Source organism: Apus apus, chromosome 7 (assembly GCF_020740795.1).
Source record: "Apus apus isolate bApuApu2 chromosome 7, bApuApu2.pri.cur, whole genome shotgun sequence".
Taxonomy (NCBI): domain Eukaryota; kingdom Metazoa; phylum Chordata; class Aves; order Apodiformes; family Apodidae; genus Apus; species Apus apus.
The window spans coordinates 10,623,914-10,641,548 of record NC_067288.1 but is presented as its reverse complement, the minus strand read 5'-3'; the positions used below and the strand labels follow the sequence as shown (position 1 = coordinate 10,641,548).

The 17,635-nt window shown below is 38.2% G+C and overlaps 1 long non-coding RNA gene across 1 annotated transcript in view; it reads right to left on the bottom strand.

Annotated features, from left to right (window-relative positions):
• Positions 1-2,238: 2,238 nt before the first annotated feature.
• The window catches only part of LOC127386909 (uncharacterized), a 110,456-nt gene continuing 95,059 nt past the window's right edge, over positions 2,239-17,635 (bottom strand). Inside the window, exon 4 of the long non-coding RNA XR_007890012.1 lies at positions 2,239-2,296. This is a non-coding gene — a long non-coding RNA (uncharacterized LOC127386909). The remainder of the gene's footprint in view (positions 2,297-17,635) is intronic.

Sequence of the window (17,635 nt, the reverse complement as noted above, 5' to 3'; positions counted from 1 at the left end):
TGAACTTGCTCCAGGCCACTAAAAAGGCCTTTGGGAGTTCCAGGAAAAGAGCCCGGGTTTCTTGCATGCAAATGACCAAAACATTTAACCCTCAAAAATTGAGAGCAACATAAAATATAAATAACAGCAAAATATTTTCCCTGATAAACCAAAGATTTGGCTGATAAACCAAAGGCTTGCTTTGTCCTAGATTTGGCCTTTTCCAATTTTATCATTTAAATAGCTAAATCTTTCCTTCTAATAAATAATCTTGAGTGCTTCATACTGTATTTGGGCAGCATATATTATCTATGACTAGATAAAAGATACACCACAAATGAGATCAGAATTGTGAAAGAAGACTGAGTGGCATAGAAACTCAGTTTATTGGGAAAGAGTAGTCTGGTGCATGACTGTATTAAGCCCTACTAAAAAATCTCAGCTTTCTTCTTCAATTATGTGTCTACCTTAGGAAAAAAGCAGAAATTCTGCTGTACTTCTCTGGAGTTCCAGACAGATTATTTCTGGCAGATCTGAAAGCAGACCTCGATTTGCATAATTTTTGGAACCTCTTTTCTCCTTAATACTAGTGTGAATGAAACTGTGTATGTCTATAAATAGTGGAAATAAATGTAAAGAAATAATCTGTTTAAGAAGTAAAATCGCAGAGGTGAGCACTGCTAAGGTTTGAAATTTCATTTTACAGAGTTTTGGAACCTTCTGTCCAGACCCTTAATTTTATGAGTTATGTCTCTAACTTTAAAAATACAAAACAAGAATAAAAAAACCCAACCCCAACAGATGAGCTGGAGAGAGTGGTAATTCAGAAAGCAGAGAGACTGGGAGTCAGAAGAGATGTTAATAATGGAACAGTTAAATGAAAGTTCCAAGGGGGTTAATATCAATCCCTTTTAACAAAATGTAGGAACATGCTGCTGGCATCAGTAGATATCAGCTCTTCAGTAGGATTTGTATGCCTCCACAGGAGAATTTTTCTCTGCCTCTGTTTTATGGTAGACAGCCAATCAGGTTTGCTGAGATTTCCAGTGGGTTGGGGCAGAAAAGGGCTCACAGAAGCATTAGCTAGTGCTTTGCCAACAAAGCTAGTAGCCCTGTGCCAAAGAGATTCCCTTAAATCGTGTGAGATTCAGGCAAGTTATTAGTTTGGACCAGGGTGTGAAAGCAGGCCCACAAAATTGGCACTGGCCTTGGTGGAAACTGTGAACCAAGAGGTAACTCTATACCCCAATTCCAAACACTTAATTTGTTGAAAAGGTGCCATTCCCAGAAATTTGCCTGGCCAAAGCCCAGATCTCAGTCTCACCTAACACATTCAGAGAAGACCATCTAATCTGGACAGACTTCTAAGTCACACTCTTAGTGTAAATTATCATTTTATTGATAATTTTGGATGAATAAGGAAATAATACCCTAAGTTGTATGAATCTTGCCTGCTGTCATTTGAAGGACTGAATTTAGCCACCAGACTACGGGCTTTGTTAATTATTTATCTGTTGAAGAGCCTACCATTTGGCAGATCAAAAGGCAGCACATTGCACAGCTCATGCTTGATATTGTTCTATAAAACAGAACTATGGACACTCATAGCTCCAAGCAAACAAATGTGTTGCACTCAGAACAAAAAGAAAACATCAATTGCTTTAGAAAAGCTGATATCTCAATGAATTTTGCAAAAGATAAAAAAAATTTACATATTGTCCCCACATAACAAGTTTGTAGTTCATGCTGCAAAAAGTGACATACAAAACATATATAGACTACCAAAGGATCTATAGGAGCAATAATTTTGAAAAAAAGTTAATTATATGCTGACTCCTCCAAATTGCACTTGTGACATCCAGAGCAAAATATTCCACAGGGTTAACAGATAGTGTTTCAGGAAATGAAACAAGCGCAAGGCATAAGAGAGCCATTCTCCATTCCGCTTTCATTTGCTGTTTAATTAGAGGCAGTTTTTCCCCAATGTATTTTTTCAACTAGTGGAAATAGACCAGGAACATTGATATAAGTACAGGCTGCTTTTTAAAACTGAATGGTTCTTGAATAAAAATTCTAATAAATAAACAAATAAATACGTTTAAATAAACAGAAGAGTGGCAGTTTGTAGGAAAAATGAACAGTTCAATGCAGAAAACAGGGACTAGCAGCAATATATTGAAACTGTGTGCCAGTTTTTTTACACATACAAGATTACAGAGAATGAAACAATTTTCTTAAACATATAAAGTGTTAAACTTACCCTGTCTTAAGCAGTGTGTAGCAGTCTCAGAAACCAGGAGATAAAACACCAGAAGAACTGCAAAGGATTGCAAAGGAGTAATACACATCAGAACCAACATCAATGAAAAATATTTCATTATAGGAAGACGCAATATAGTATACTTATATGATACTATAGATATGTATGTGACAGCCCAAAAGACTAACGGAATATTGCCCATTTAGAAATGTCCTAGAGGACATACTGAGAGAATGAATGTTCTGTTAATAATGAGAGATTTCAAAGACCATTCTTGGCAAAAGTAAATTTAACACGGCCCAAAGCAGTAGAACTAACAAGAGCAGCAATAGAAACAGCAGAGGAAAAAAAATACCAGATCTGTTTCAAGATGGAAATAGTCCGACAAACTCAAACAAAATGAGAAGCTAGGTGGAAGGGGTATAAACAGTTAATTTTCTTTAACTTTCTACATTAAAAACAGTCTCGTTATTTAAATATCTCAAGATCAGATGCTTAGATTAAAAATTATGCAGTGATTAAAAGCAGTCACCAGACTTGGAAAAGTAGAGTCTCCAGAAGAACTGAGGAAGGAAGAGCAGTCACCATGTGGTTAAACAATAACAACTCTGATGTGACAGAAAGGAAGCAAATGAGTGGAAGCAAATGAGCCTTTTTGAATGGAACAAAAAGGCACAACAGTATACTGGTGTGTCAGTTTCTCTCATTAACTAATGTATGTATGAGCTGCACAAACCGAAAATTATAATATTCAAACCTTTATTTACTTTTAATAATTTCAGAACCAAGAAAAAATATTGGCTGTAAAAACAAGGCCTCCACTCAGTTGAATTAAGCTATAGCAAATATGAATTAGTTACTATTTTAGCTATAATTTTTCAGGTAAGATTTAGCAATTGACAATCATTCTGCAGTACCCATCACTGACCCTTATTTAGAGAAAGCTTGAAGAACTTAGAGTTGATAACAACTAGCATTTATAGAAAAGACCAGAAGCAGAAGTGAAATGACCTATGAGAATTCTTATGCATCAGGAGATAAGGCACAAGTGGAGTCAGGTGACAGCACAAGAACACGTTTTCACTCTTGTCACTGTTTTAGGAACACCACATACTAATGCTAAGGATGTCTGCAGGAATTGTAAGCCACAGTGAAGCAGGTCCCAAAATTAGACATTAACATGTCCCATGAATAGACAGCATCAGGTGAGCCTTAAGATGATAGTAAGCTAGACATCTTACGGTGCCAAAAAATGATAAAGAAAAAAAAAACCCTCCAAACCATAAAAAAGTGCTGCCACAGACATTTGCAAGGGATCTGACTCAAGTGTATTAGACTGCCATATGGAACACTGTCTTGAGCTTTTCAGACACTGAAAATTTGTTAAGAGATACTCTGCATCCTGGAGTCAGAACTGACAACTGTTTTGTCATTTGGACCTATGATACTAAATGTCTATCAATGTAAAAAATATCTTTCAAAGACTGGAGGTAGCAGGACTTTGTTAAGACAAAAAGCATACTTCCATTGCTACTGGAAAAAAATAAAGTTGAGCTAAATGACAGCAAAAGCGGAGATTTATCCTTCAGACCAACAAATCCAGTTCTTCTTCAGAGCTTGCTCAGACTATACACATAATATTCATGCTACTTGTGCTGTTAGCCCAGGAGTTTTCTCAAGTGTCAGCTCTTGAATGGTTACCACATACTCCAGAAAGTCAGAGGCTTGTCATTCATCCATACAGAACAGGGTATTTTGTCAGCCACAGATACTAGAAGGCCCAGGTCATAAAGGGTTGAAAAACATGGCGAGAGGTAATTTTTTTTCTTTATATTTTAATCTGTATGGTTTAAGTTTTAGGAATGCACAAAGGCTTATCACAGTCCAGCCACACACAGCTATCCAGAAGCACAGACTGAAGTTTGATTCGGAAAAGCAAATCTTAAATTCTCACGATATATGGAGGTAAATTTATTTTAAAATAAGTTTCTTATTACTTACCTCATTCTTAAGCTCTGCCATTTATAGATTATATAGTTGCATTAAGTGATAGAGATGCTTTTTAGCTACTCTCCTTACACTTACTCAGTAAAAAACAAGATGCAAAGTAAGAATTCACTTGTGAAATATGATAACCTTGCTTCAGGCACTCAGAAAAGCACCTTACACCCTATGCAGGAGCCAGCAGTTGTCTTCCCTAAAGTCCCCACTATTGATCTTACATCTGTGGATTTATCAATTCTATCCCACAGCTCCTAATGCATTCCTGAAGAGATTGACGTTTTCTCAGTGCTCAGGTCTGGACATATTGCAAAAAAAAAAAAAAAAATAAAAAAAAATTCAGAAGCAACTAAAATAGTGTGTTGATAATATGGTTTGACTTAAAGATTTTTCATTTATTCTTTTACTGTTTTTATCATGCACACCCATGTGTGATAAGCAATTACAAAAGATCCTTTATGAAATTGCATTATGTTGTGTTATGTTTTGTGCTACACATAACCCAAGGTGTTTATCTCCAAAAAGTCAAATCAATTAAAATATGTGATGGTTGGAAGATAATAATACCTAGTCATACAACTATTTTATGTTTAAACTCTTAGGTCTGATTTTCAAGGACTATGAAACATAAAAGATTCTTTGCTTGCTTTCTTTTACTTTTTTTTTACCTCAAACCCCTAGAAAATTACTTGTGAACCATGAGACAATGTGTTAATTACATTCATTTAAATTTAGTCTAGAATTGGCTAACTCACACACCAGTTACCCAACAATTCTATGAGGTTTCTTGAGGTGTGCCCCAGTTAAATGTTCAATAGGGATATGATATATGACAATATTATTACTACTATATTAATAATAGCAATAATAACAATAACAAGAATCATCATCATCCCCCCTTAGAAACCTGTCAGCAATTTTCTGTGGAGATGGGAGGGAATGAATTCCCAATACTGGAACATTGCTTGCTGGACACACTGTAGGATAAAATGTTTAGTGGGCAGGAGGTCAGGCAGCACAGCAGCCATACTCCACCATATGGCAGTACAAGATGCAGGTCCATAAGGGAGCTGTCAGCTCAGCTTGCAGCTGGAACAGCCAAACTGGGAGACCAGAACTTGCAACATCCAGTCTCCCAAAGGAGGAGTTTCCCAAAGTTCATCAGATCAAAATAGCCTGAAAAGTCTGGGAAGAGCTACATGGCAGCTCACTAACCTGGCACTGTCACAGATGAAAAAGCTGGCTAGAAACTATGCAATCTGGCCAACTTTTCTGCCAGACCTGCTTTCCACCAAATGTTTTGATGTAATCTCTGTAAACTTTAGAAATGTTTTGATACCATAGACTCCTCATTTTCCAGGAAAACTCCCCACGATGTGAAAACTGCAAGTCCAGAAATGCAGAATAAAAGAGAGAAAAACACAAGGCCATTTTACACTAATTAGAATCGTCTGATCACAGAAATCAACACAAGAAGGGACAGAAGCATCACTGTGGACAGCTCAGTGAAAATTTCTCTCTGATGTGTAAAGAAATCATAAACCAAATAAATGTTAGGATGACCAGAGAACAGGACAGACTATAAAAACTTATGCACATCTTTTAATACATTACTGAGTTTGGTAGTGCCTCAAATACTGTTCTGGTCCCTATGTTACTGTGAAACTGAAGGGGCTCAGAAACCAAAAGTTTGAAAAGACATTCACATACTCAGACATGAAGAGTTTGAAATTATTTCCTAGAGAAAGCACAAGAAGCAGAAGGAACAATAGTCAACACATGTAAAAGACTGAGGTAATTTCTGTCTTCAAGACCTTACCAAAACCACTCATTAAATGAAATTAAATAGTGGCAAATTCTGGTAAAAGCTGGTAAGTGGCAGATAAGGAAAGAACAGCCTAAGCAAATACCACCATAAGCTTGTTGTCTTTGTACTTTCACCCTCTTCACACTGAAAGTTTTGGGGCTGCTATGAGAAGAATAATTTGAATCTGGGCCTCAACCTAAAATTAAATCTAATCTTAAACAAACAAACAAACAAACAAAAAGCAAATAAAAATAATCACCAACAGCAACCAGATAAAGGCATTTGGGAATTAAAACTAAGTTTTCCAAAATCTCTCACATGGCTCCTTATTTCATTTATGCCTTTGTTTCTTCTTTACATGAAATGTAGTTTCCAAAAGCATGAATCAATGAGAAGTCCCTAACAACTGGACAGGTAACAAAGATTGCATGGTTTCTTAAATGCAAGTTACAATGGAAAAAAAAATAATCACATGGAATCTTAAATACTCATCCAAATCCAGTAGTTATAAAAATTGAAAAGCTGTTAAGAAACTAAACTAGCACTGGCAAGCTAGAGGAAGGCAACATTGAACACTGACATTCACTACTAAAAATGATAGTAGAAGCAGTCTTTTCAAACTTTCAGCCTGCAAGTTTCCTGTTTCACAGCCTATGGATTATAGGGGGTGATCCAAAGACAATTTAAACCATATTTTCAGAAGAACTCAGCGTGTATGAAAGCAGCAAGTAAGTCATAAGCCTTGTAAAATAACTCTGTGGTAGGGGACGAAGCATATCTTAAAATTTGACCTTCCATTTATATATTGAAATTTTAGGTCATTGCTTCTGAAAATTTGTTCCTATTCATTTTGCTGAACATTTAAAACTTTGAATTTGAGATAGTTCCTCTATTTTTTAGTTGTATTAACATCACTGGTAAATCTAACTTGACTGTAGTCTGCACATTTGACACTCTGTCATTAACAATACGGAAAATATACTTCGACTTCCCTTTTTCAACTATTGCACAAATCTTTGGAAGCTGATGGTAGTTCAAAGAGGGTAACAGGTTAGAAACAGAGAACTGTAATACCATACATGTCTGAATGACAATAGTCAGCACCCAGTGGTGTTCAGTTCAGGCTGTGAGCAGGTGACAGGGCTGCTGCCCATGCCCTGGCCTGAGGTACACCCAACTGCATGTAATGTGAGAAGATACTGGACATGCCACGACAAATTTCTAGACATGACAGATAACAGTGTGAGATGCTGATAAAATGTGGAGATAGTGCCAAGGGGATGGCAGCATTTCACTGGTAGTTCAGGTGGAGTTCTCTATGAAATGGTCAAACTTCACAGGTAACTGAAAGGGAGTACTGGGGACCCTTTGGAGAGCAAAACATTTTATGGCAAGAAGCACCTGTGTGTCTGTGTCAATAATACTGTATGAAGTAAAAATTACCTCAGCAATGGTATCTGAAGCACCAAACTTGGGTACAGATGTAGTGAAATGAGACTAATGGGGAAGAAGTATTAGTTGCTTACTGCAAGGGTATCAGGGCAGAGAATGGGAGGGACAAGGGTGACGAAAAATGCGTCAAGAAATAAGGAAAAGGAAAGCAAGGTACATCAGTGATATAATCAATATTGTTGTGCGTGAGTTTACATCATGTTGTTGTGACCTTACCGCATGGCCAAACCTGCTTCTGTGTTGGCTCTTCTCAGCTGCAGGGAATTCCTCTCTTCCTCTCCCTTCTTCTCCGACCTTGGTGTTCACAGGGCTGATACACGTTTTTTCTTCACTCCTCACTGCCTGTGTGGCATTTTGCCCTTTCTCAAATACGCTCTCGCAGAGGCACCACCAGTTTTCACCGAGGGGCTCAGCTGTGCCCTGCTGTGGGGCTGCTCGAACCGGCTGGAACCAGCTCTGCCCGGCACGCAGCAGCCCCGGCCTCTCCTCACAAAGGCCGCCCCTGCTGCCAGTGCCTGGGCACCTACAGCCAATACATACAGCTATTTTCCTTCACAAATGTCATGCCATGAATATAAAGATTTACACAGGAAGAGTAAAAGGGTTGGTTTCAAGGAATGTGGGAATGTCCCCTGGATGTGTGATGGTAGGCCTGGTCCATTTGCTTCATTGCAGATAGCCATAGAAAGATCAAGAGTGAAACATCGTCATGGGGTTAAGTAAGGCTCTATTAACAAAAAAGCTCCTTAACTCATAAACCATCATACATTAAACTCTTGCTCTTGAACTGCTCAGTAGTTACTGCCTTTATGATGAAGAATTTCTGATTTGTTTCTAAGTAATGAAGTACCAACTGCTACCATCATCCTGTTAGTCTCTTTACATGACCGGGGCTGCCCTCCTTGACACTATTCAATTAACCCATCAAAGGATGCAATCAGAGCAGGCACACGGCAATACACGTTATAAATGGCTCTCTTGTATGCTCGCTCAACTGTTGTGGAAGTAACAGGCAGACCTCTAGTACTAGTGCTCACATAAGGACTTTATTTCTTATTCTTTCCTCTGTGCTTAAAATCCTCTCTGTAATAACTTTAATTATGCTCTCTCAGCTCAAGCAATTCCTCTTTAATAAAAACAAGTGACCATAAGAAAGCATAGTAGAGTTTTACACAACAGACACTGACACGTTTGTTGTAATTGCTTTGAGGAAAACCCTGAAAATGATCCTTCAGTTAACATTAATAGAAATTATTTATGTGCCCCTTTCTTACCATAACAAGAATGTTTGCTCACCACTTTCTTCATCATGCTGTTTACACACAGATTTCTAAATATGAATGAAATTGGATTTACTTTTGAACATAATAAAAATCTTGACATTCAGTATCTTTCTAACTTGTAACTGTGAAAGAAAAATTCTGATCAGGTTAGATTTTAGAACCATTAACCCTACCAGGTATCAAAATTATTTTCTAGGCACTCAACTGAGACTCTACTAATAAATGCCAGTCCTACAGTGGCCTGTAGGAGCGACTGCAAACAGGCAGGAATGTGCAGCAGGATTTCAGTAACACACCCCATCAGTGTCTTAATGTGTATTCCATATCCAGATCTAAGAGCAAAGTTATTAAAGACAGAAATTAGAAACCTACATTAGACCCTCCCCTCCCAATCAGTTTGGGAGAATAACTTTATACAGTACAATAATAAATCAAGATTCCTTTTTTCCCCTCTTCTATTTTCATTGATATTGTATCACTTAATTAGGTTAACTTCTAATACAGTTTCATACACATGTGGTCCAATAAGACAATATCTGTACACATTTTTTATCTGTTACAGTTAAAATTGAAAATGGTTGAATTATTAACACAGTAAATCATAATTTTATATTAAAGACAAATAGAGTTAGACTCTATTTTAAAAATATGTCAAAATTCCAGGATTCTAAAGAGCTTAGATTTTCTAGTTCATAGTGTCTTCCTATATGAAGTCCACCACATTTCAGCCACTAATATCTGTAGACTACAAATGGTGATGTATTGCCTTTTCTCCCCTGTGATAGTCAACAGATAATATAATTGTTTCTCACTCAAAATGGTAGAGCTTAACTGCAAGGTTTTATTGGAATAGTTTGTGATTTTCAGCTCTGAGTTGGGCTAAGGTGGTTTCTATCAGATGATAACATCAAAAGTTCACATACAGGAGCAGAAAGAATATAATACGTCAAATATCAAGGATTTTCAAGGACATAGAGCACCTAAATCAGGCAAGAGAAATCATTAATTAAGGAATGGAAAAAAAAAACCAACAACCCACACCTTGGAATTGCATTTTTTCTCCAACCATATGAAAACAATCACCAGCAACAAAAGACAAGATACCCAAGGGCAAAGAGAAGTTTTAGACTAACAGTCTGACTGCTCCACATACCTACAAAGAATTTTATAATTACCAAGAGAGACCTATGAGTGTTACCTCACTCTGGGGCTACCAAAAGATATAATTTTAGTATTAATAATCACAGACATAAAATTGTGAGAACTTACTTGATACTCTGATTTTTTTTTTTAAGTGAAATTCTGACTAACCTGCAGCAGACCTTCTAAAAATGTATCATTTTACTCCAAAATATTTAATTCAACACTTTCTGGCAGAGAACTGTCCCATCCACCAGAAAGTCCATATGCCATTACTTTCATCCTCAATGCAATACAGCATATTTGTGTAAATGATGCTAATGTATTTATAATTATGCCTCACAAAAATCCATGACTATCTGATTAGGCTGCAACTATTCTATCAGCTGTAGCAGACAGGAAACTCTTTCACCATATTATTCCATTTGATGTGAAGAGGTTGGGAAAAAGTCACCTGCAGAATTTTTAAAGGTGCTTTGGATCTGTTATTACTGATGATCACTAAAATGTTCCAGTTTAACAGATTCAGACAACATTAGTAAGCTGCCATAATTCAGTGTGAAAATCTAAGGCCCTACAAAAATCTGGTTTTCTACCAAAAGGTTATGCAAATACATAAAGGTATGTGGAAAACACACTTGGTTTACAGGATAATTTTCAAGGAGAATGTCAGAATATAAGAAACATTATTAATGTGGTAATATGGATTCAGAAGTAAAATTGATGTCACTATGATAAGGAGGACCTCCTTAGTGAGGCTGCAGGCAAGAATGAACATGACTACCAAAAGAACCTGATACTATAGTCACAATTGTTCTAAACAACAGTTCACTTGCTAAAGAAACATAATTATGAATACATTAAAATGATTCACCTAATTCAACAAATACATTCATTATCAAGTCTACTTACAAAACATGATTCCAAAAAGCTATTTTGGATAAAAATTCTGGTAATTATTTTCAAATATGAAAAAGAGAACACTCTTCCCTACTCCCAAGTTTAAACAATTTTAATTTATGTCATGGCTAAACCATGAAACCAAAACAGTTGTTCATACAATAACTATGCTATTATCCTACTATTTTATGAAGAAAGAAAAAACTATGTCAAGAAAATAGTCTTGAATTCCATGCAACAAAACCAGAGAGAACCCCTAAAGTAATTCCAGACCTATAATCTATTATCTGAGGGCCACTGAAACCAGTCTTATATCATAGATTGCAGTTGAAACCAACTTTGCATTTGTTCTATAACTTTTCCAAATGGAAAAAATATCAGAAAAACACCCGATGAAATGCATAGCAGCAATACATTACATTTCAGATGCAGAACACTGTAAACCTGTCCTTTTTACCCTGAAATCCATGAAAAATCTACTTATTTGCAGTAAGTGACTAACATGAGGAAAACAAGGCAAATCATTTAATGTCAATTAACACTTCCTATAGTGCAAAATTATCATTAATCTCAGATGACACTAGCCAGAAATTCACACCTTCATCAAAAGTGGAACAAGTCCCCAAGCACTGTAGGGGAAACATTGTACCAGGAACAACTTTCTGCTTAAAAATAAGCACATTTTAGTTATTAACATTCATCCTTGAAATTTAACTGTCTTCAGTTGACTTTCATTTCTATGACCTGAGCACTTTCATTTTGCATCCAAATTCTCAAATATATGGTAAAAGGTAAAGTTAACTACAGCTGAAGTTACAATTTTCAATCCAATTCCATGTTGCTCCCAGGAAATATCTTCTAACGGCTTGCATCTGAACTGCATTTGGCTCCTCAGCCTCATGCACTACAACTGCATTAACTAAGAGTAGGACAGAAGTTTTTCCTTTGTCTCTTCTACAGCCTGAATAGATGTAGATGCAACAAAATACTACCAAATCATTGTAAAAATAGACCAATTTCTTTTTTACAGCTTCAATGTACAAATGCACTTACAGAGCCCATTATCGCACTAAAGATAAAATCTATTTAAACATAATAATATAACTGCAAATTCAATCCATAAATCACATTTGTATCTTTGCATGGTATTTTATTTTCTATTCCTTAAGTATTTTCACAGTGATTTGAGATCATTGGAAAAACTGAACATCAATTCACAGCCTCCACACTCCAAATGAAAGAAGATCTCTAGCTATTTTCCTAGATGATTAATAAATTGTCCTACAGGTCTGACAAAGTTTAGGGAGAAACATTAAAATCTGTATTTTTACAAGTTCGTAGACATGTAAAACTTATCAATCAGAAAAGAGATGCAGGATTGCTCTGCTCTGAAATGCAGGAAAGAGACATTCTTCCTCTATAAAAATTACTAAAGGATAATGGTTATCAGAAAGTTTTAGACTCCCAAACCAAAGGCATCAAAAGATATTTAACATAAGGGGCTTGGAATTCAAATGATAACTTTCAAGAAGACTGAACTTGATAGGTACTGCTAAACATTTTATGAAGCACCACTAGTGACAGTGTGGCCAGAAGATTGATTCCAGAAAGCCACAACTTTGGATTTCATCAGTCATGTAGCTTTAATGCCTAGCATCAGCTGTGATTATGACCCACTTAAGGCATAATCCTCTTCCCTCATATACACACACTAGAATAGCTGGCATGTGTATCTAATCCTCTGATTAATAAAAGTAAAAGCACCTGAGATCAAAATAATTTTCGTATTACACTGATAATTTGATTAATAAATGGATGCATGTTATTCTCTGAAATCTCTAAAATTCTCTAAAATTATAACCTTGTAAATGGGATAATTATAGGTGATATGAAGGTTAAGAGATACAGACATGCCATTCCTTTTCTTTCTAGCCTTCTAAGTTTTAGGTGGATAGAGGTAGGATTATCCTATCTTAACTTTCATGTGATCCTATTTCTCATTATTAATAACATTTCATCTTCCCAGGAAAGACTTATTGAAGCATATTGTCTGATCCCATCTTCACGTCAATCCTGAAATGTTCTAACTGGGATTACCCTAATAACTGTCCTTTGAAATGGGTTTCCGCTGCAGCAGATTTTACCTCAGAACAACTACAAGATCTAAACATGCTTAAAAATACCTTACAAGATGCTGCTCAAGACTGAGTTAAAACTGAATCGACCTGGAAACTATCATGTTCTAATTCCTGAAATAAGGCAGTACATTAAACACCTTGCAGGAAGAATGTACTATTATTTTCATTTAAATACATACTTTTATTAAACACATACTTCCATTTCATTAGAAGATTTCAACAGTTTTTCTAAATTAAGTATTCTACAAAATATTTAAGAAATAGAATCATAGAATCGTAGGGGTTAGAAGGGACCTCGAAAGATCATCTAGTCCAACCCCCCTGCCAGAGCAGGGTCACCTAGAGTACATCACACAGGAAGGCGTCCAGACGGGTCTTGAATGTCTCAGTGAAGAAGACTCCACAACCTCTCTGGGCAGCCTGTTCCAGTGCACTGTCACTCTCACAGTAAAAAAATTTTTTCTGATATTCACCTTAAACCTTCTATGCTCCAATTTGTATCCATTACTCCTTGTCCTATCACTGGTCATCACTGAAAAAAGCTTAACTCCATCTTCTTGACACTCACCCTTTACGTATTTGTAAACATTGATGAGGTCCCCCCTCAGTCTCCTTTTCTCCAAACTAAAGAGACCCAGCTCTCTCAGCCTTTCCTCATAAGGGAGATGTTCCACTCCCTTAATCATCTTTGTAGCTCTGCGCTGGACTCTTTCCAGCAGTTCCCTGTCCTTCTTGAACTGAGAGGCCCAGAACTGGACACAATACTCCAGATGCGGCCTCACCAAGGCAGAATAGAGGGGGAGGAGAACCTCTCTCGATCTACTAACCACACCCTTTCTAATACACCCCAGGATGCCATTGGCCTTCTTAGCCACAAGGGCACACTGCTGGCTCATGGTCATCCTCCTGTCTACTAGAACCCCCAGGTCCCTTTCACCTACACTGCTCTCCAGCAGGTCAGCCCCCAACCTGTGCTGGTACATGGCATTTTTCTTCCCCAAATGCAAAACTCTACACTTGCCCTTGTTAAACTTCATCAGGTTTTTCTCCGCCCAAGTCTCCAGCCTGTCTAGGTCTCTCTGAATGGCAGCACAGCCTTCTGGTGTGTCAGCCACTCCTCCCAGCTTGGTGTCATCAGCAAACTTGCTGAGGGTACATTCTGTACCCTCATCCAGGTCGTTGATGAAGATGTTGAACAACACCGGTCCCAGTACTGACCCCTGAGGGACTCCACTAGTCACAGGCCTCCAACTAGATTCTGCCCCATTGACTACAACTCTGTGACTTCTACCTTTCAACCAGTTCTTGATCCACCTCACTACCTGATCATCAAACCCATACTTGATCAACTTATCTACAAGGATGCTGTGGGAGACCGTGTCAAATGCTTTACTGAAATCAAGATAGATCACATCAACCACTCTACCATCATCTATCCACCTAGTAATTTCCTCATAGAAGGCTATAAGGTTAGTCAAACATGACTTACCCTTGGTAAAACCATGTTGACTGCTCTTGATGACCCCCATGTCCTTGATATGTCTAGAGATAGTGCCAAGGACAAGGTGTTCCATCACCTTTCCAGGGATGGAGGTGAGGCTGACCGGTCTATAGTTACCCGGGTCCTCCTTCTTGCCCTTCTTGTAGACTGGAGTGACATTTGCTATCCTCCAGTCCTCAGGCACCTCTCCTGTTACCCATGACTTACTGAAGATGATGGAGAGTGGCCTAGCAATGACCTCCGCCAGCTCCCTCAGCACCCTTGGATGCATTTTGTCCGGACCCATCGATTTATGGATGTCCAGATTACTCAACTGATTCCCTAACCCAATCCTCATCTACCTTAGCAAACTCCTCCTTTATCTTGACTTCTTCTGGGGCTATTTGAAACTGGGCCTCATGGGGAAAGCCTGCAGGAGTAAAGACAGAGGCAAAGAAGGCATTCAGCACCTCTGCCTTCTTTATATCCTCTGTCACCAGGGCACCCGCCTCATTCAGCAGTGGGCCTATATTGCCTGTGGTGTTAGTTTTGTCGGCTATGTATTTGAAAAAGCCCTTTCTATTATCCTTAACCCGACTTGCAAGGTTAAGCTCCAAGGAGGCCTTAGCTTTCCTAGTTGCCTCCCTACATTCTCTGACAACAGTCCTATATTCTTTCCAAGTGACCAGCCCCTCCTTCCATGATCTATAGATTTTCCTTTTCCACTTGAGTTTGCCCAGCAGTTCCTTTTTTAACCACGCTGGTCTCCTAGCTCCCTTACTAGATTTTCTACCCATTGGGACACACTGATCCTGTGCTTGCAAGAAGTGGTCCTTGAATGTTGACCAGCTATCTTGAGCCCCTTTACCTTCCAGCACCCTGTCCCATGGGACTTCCCTTAACAATTGATCGAGGAGGCCGAAGTTTGCTTTGTGGAAGTCCAGGGTTCTAGTCCTGCTGGGTATTCTGTTCCTCCCACACAGGATCCTGAACTCCACCATCTCGTGGTCACTGCAGCCAAGGCTGCCATTGACCACCACTGCTTCAACAAGGCCCTCCTTGTTGGTGAGCACAAGATCCAGCAGCGCTCCTCTTCTAGTCGGCTTGTCCACCATTTGCATTAAGAAGTTGTCATCAATGCATTGGAGGAACCTCCTAGACTGTGAAAGGCTGGCTGTGTAAGTCGAAAGGCTGGCTGTGTAAGTCAAATACAGCATTTGTAACAGGGCAGAGACTGTAATATACATGTAAAACAACTGAGTCAAATACAATCATCACTTGAAATAAAAGAAAGGAAAAAGATGTGGGAGTACTCCCTCTACTAACAGCATTTAGGTCCTAAGGAACTGTTTCTCCTCCTCTTCCTCCTCCTCCTTGTGGCTAGGAGACTATGCCTAAGGCAGCAGAACATGTTTTTGCTGTCCTTGCGCCCGTATAACACGGCCACCTGAAACATGCTCCATTTTGATATTACCAATGACAATAACATTTTCAGCTTTATACTGCTACAGGGGTTGGGAGCATTTGTGCGTGAGGACTGTGCAAAGAGGACTGTACTTGCCACATTAAAAGGGAGAAAGTCAAAGGCAGACTGAGAAAGAGGAGAATGAAAGATGCTGTGAATACACTCTCAGCAGCGTTCAGGACCACAAGGCACGTTTAGCAAACAACATTTGGACTGAGGCTGTGGAAACCTTTGTGCAGTGGAATACAACACACACAAAGCTGCAGCCACTAGCAAGTGATTTCCTTCATACAACCTCAACATCAGGATTATTAGCTAATACAGCTCTAGAACAGCAACCTGATCTAGTGAGAGGTGTCCCAGCCCATGCAGGGGAATTGGAACTTGATGGTCCCTTCCAACTCTAACCATTCTATGATTCTGAGTTTAAAATATCTGTTTCTGGAGAACCAGTATAACTATTTTGGGCCATTTTCCCCAGTGTTGCTCCAGTTTATGGTTTTGTGGTAGGGTTTTTTTTGGTTGGTGGTGTTTTGTTTTGTTTTACATATTTCCAGTCACACCTCTAAATACCATTTACAATTTGAGATTGTTTTTCAGTCTGTGCCACCTGTACATATTTTTCTGTTTTTTAAAATGTAATCTAATCATGCAGACACTAGTGAGCTACCATTGTTTACAGGACTCACAAACTAATGCCACATGCAGATAAATACTTTAGTGAGAGCATAATGACCATTATATGCAATCAACTCTTTACAAACACAGAATCTCAGAACTACATTAAGGGCCAGATTTTAAGTAAAAATATTGGTTTTTTGGGCTATGTGGGTTACAATATGACTTAACCTAAGTCCCCTGTATAAAAATTCCCTGTGATGCAACACAGTTATTACTGTAATAACATTTTTGGGTGAACCAAGGGCCTTGCCCTTCTCCCCATCCAAGAGCAACGAGCCACATTGCATTCAGGAAAATATAAAGCTCATGGTGATGCATTACTGTAGCACAGCCAATATCCTGCTAGATCAACTAAAGTGTGGGCACAAATAAGAAACTCCAGCAAGGCTGGAGACTGACTTAACAAGCAGGGGACCAAAACCAGCTCTGTAACAGTTCTCCTGAATCAGAGAAGAATAACAATTTTAGTATTTTTGTTGTTGTTGTTGTTCTCCTGAGGAAAAGAACTGCCAAAGAAGTTACACAGCTGGATATCAAGTTTTCAGTCTAATTAGACTGGCATGATGCAGAAGAAATCCAGTGCAGCAGGAGGAGCAAATGGTGTATTACTTTAAAACTTCCCATAGGCTCCTGCCAATCATGCCAGACTACTGCTCACAACTTAAATTATTAATTGGGAAAGAATAAAAATTTAATCAATAAAGCCAGGGTCAAGTCATCCTTAGTAGAGGTTCAGAGAAAGAAGATGCCTTGAAACTCATCTGTAAAATATTATGTGTTTTGAATGAAACAATATCTTCTCTTGTTCCTATATTCATTAATAATAATAAACCACCACCTCACCTGACCTTTGCCTTCACAGTTTTGAAAGATAATTTATGAAAATCCTTAGCATTACTGGATTTCTTTACCACTACTTCAATACTTAAGGTACCTTCAAGAATAGTTAATGTTACAAAGACAGCTCTTGATCTTCCTGCAGCACTATTTGCGTAAACAGCTGTTAAGAGGAAAGCTTCAATAGAGCAAGGTATGCATAAAGCTGGTCA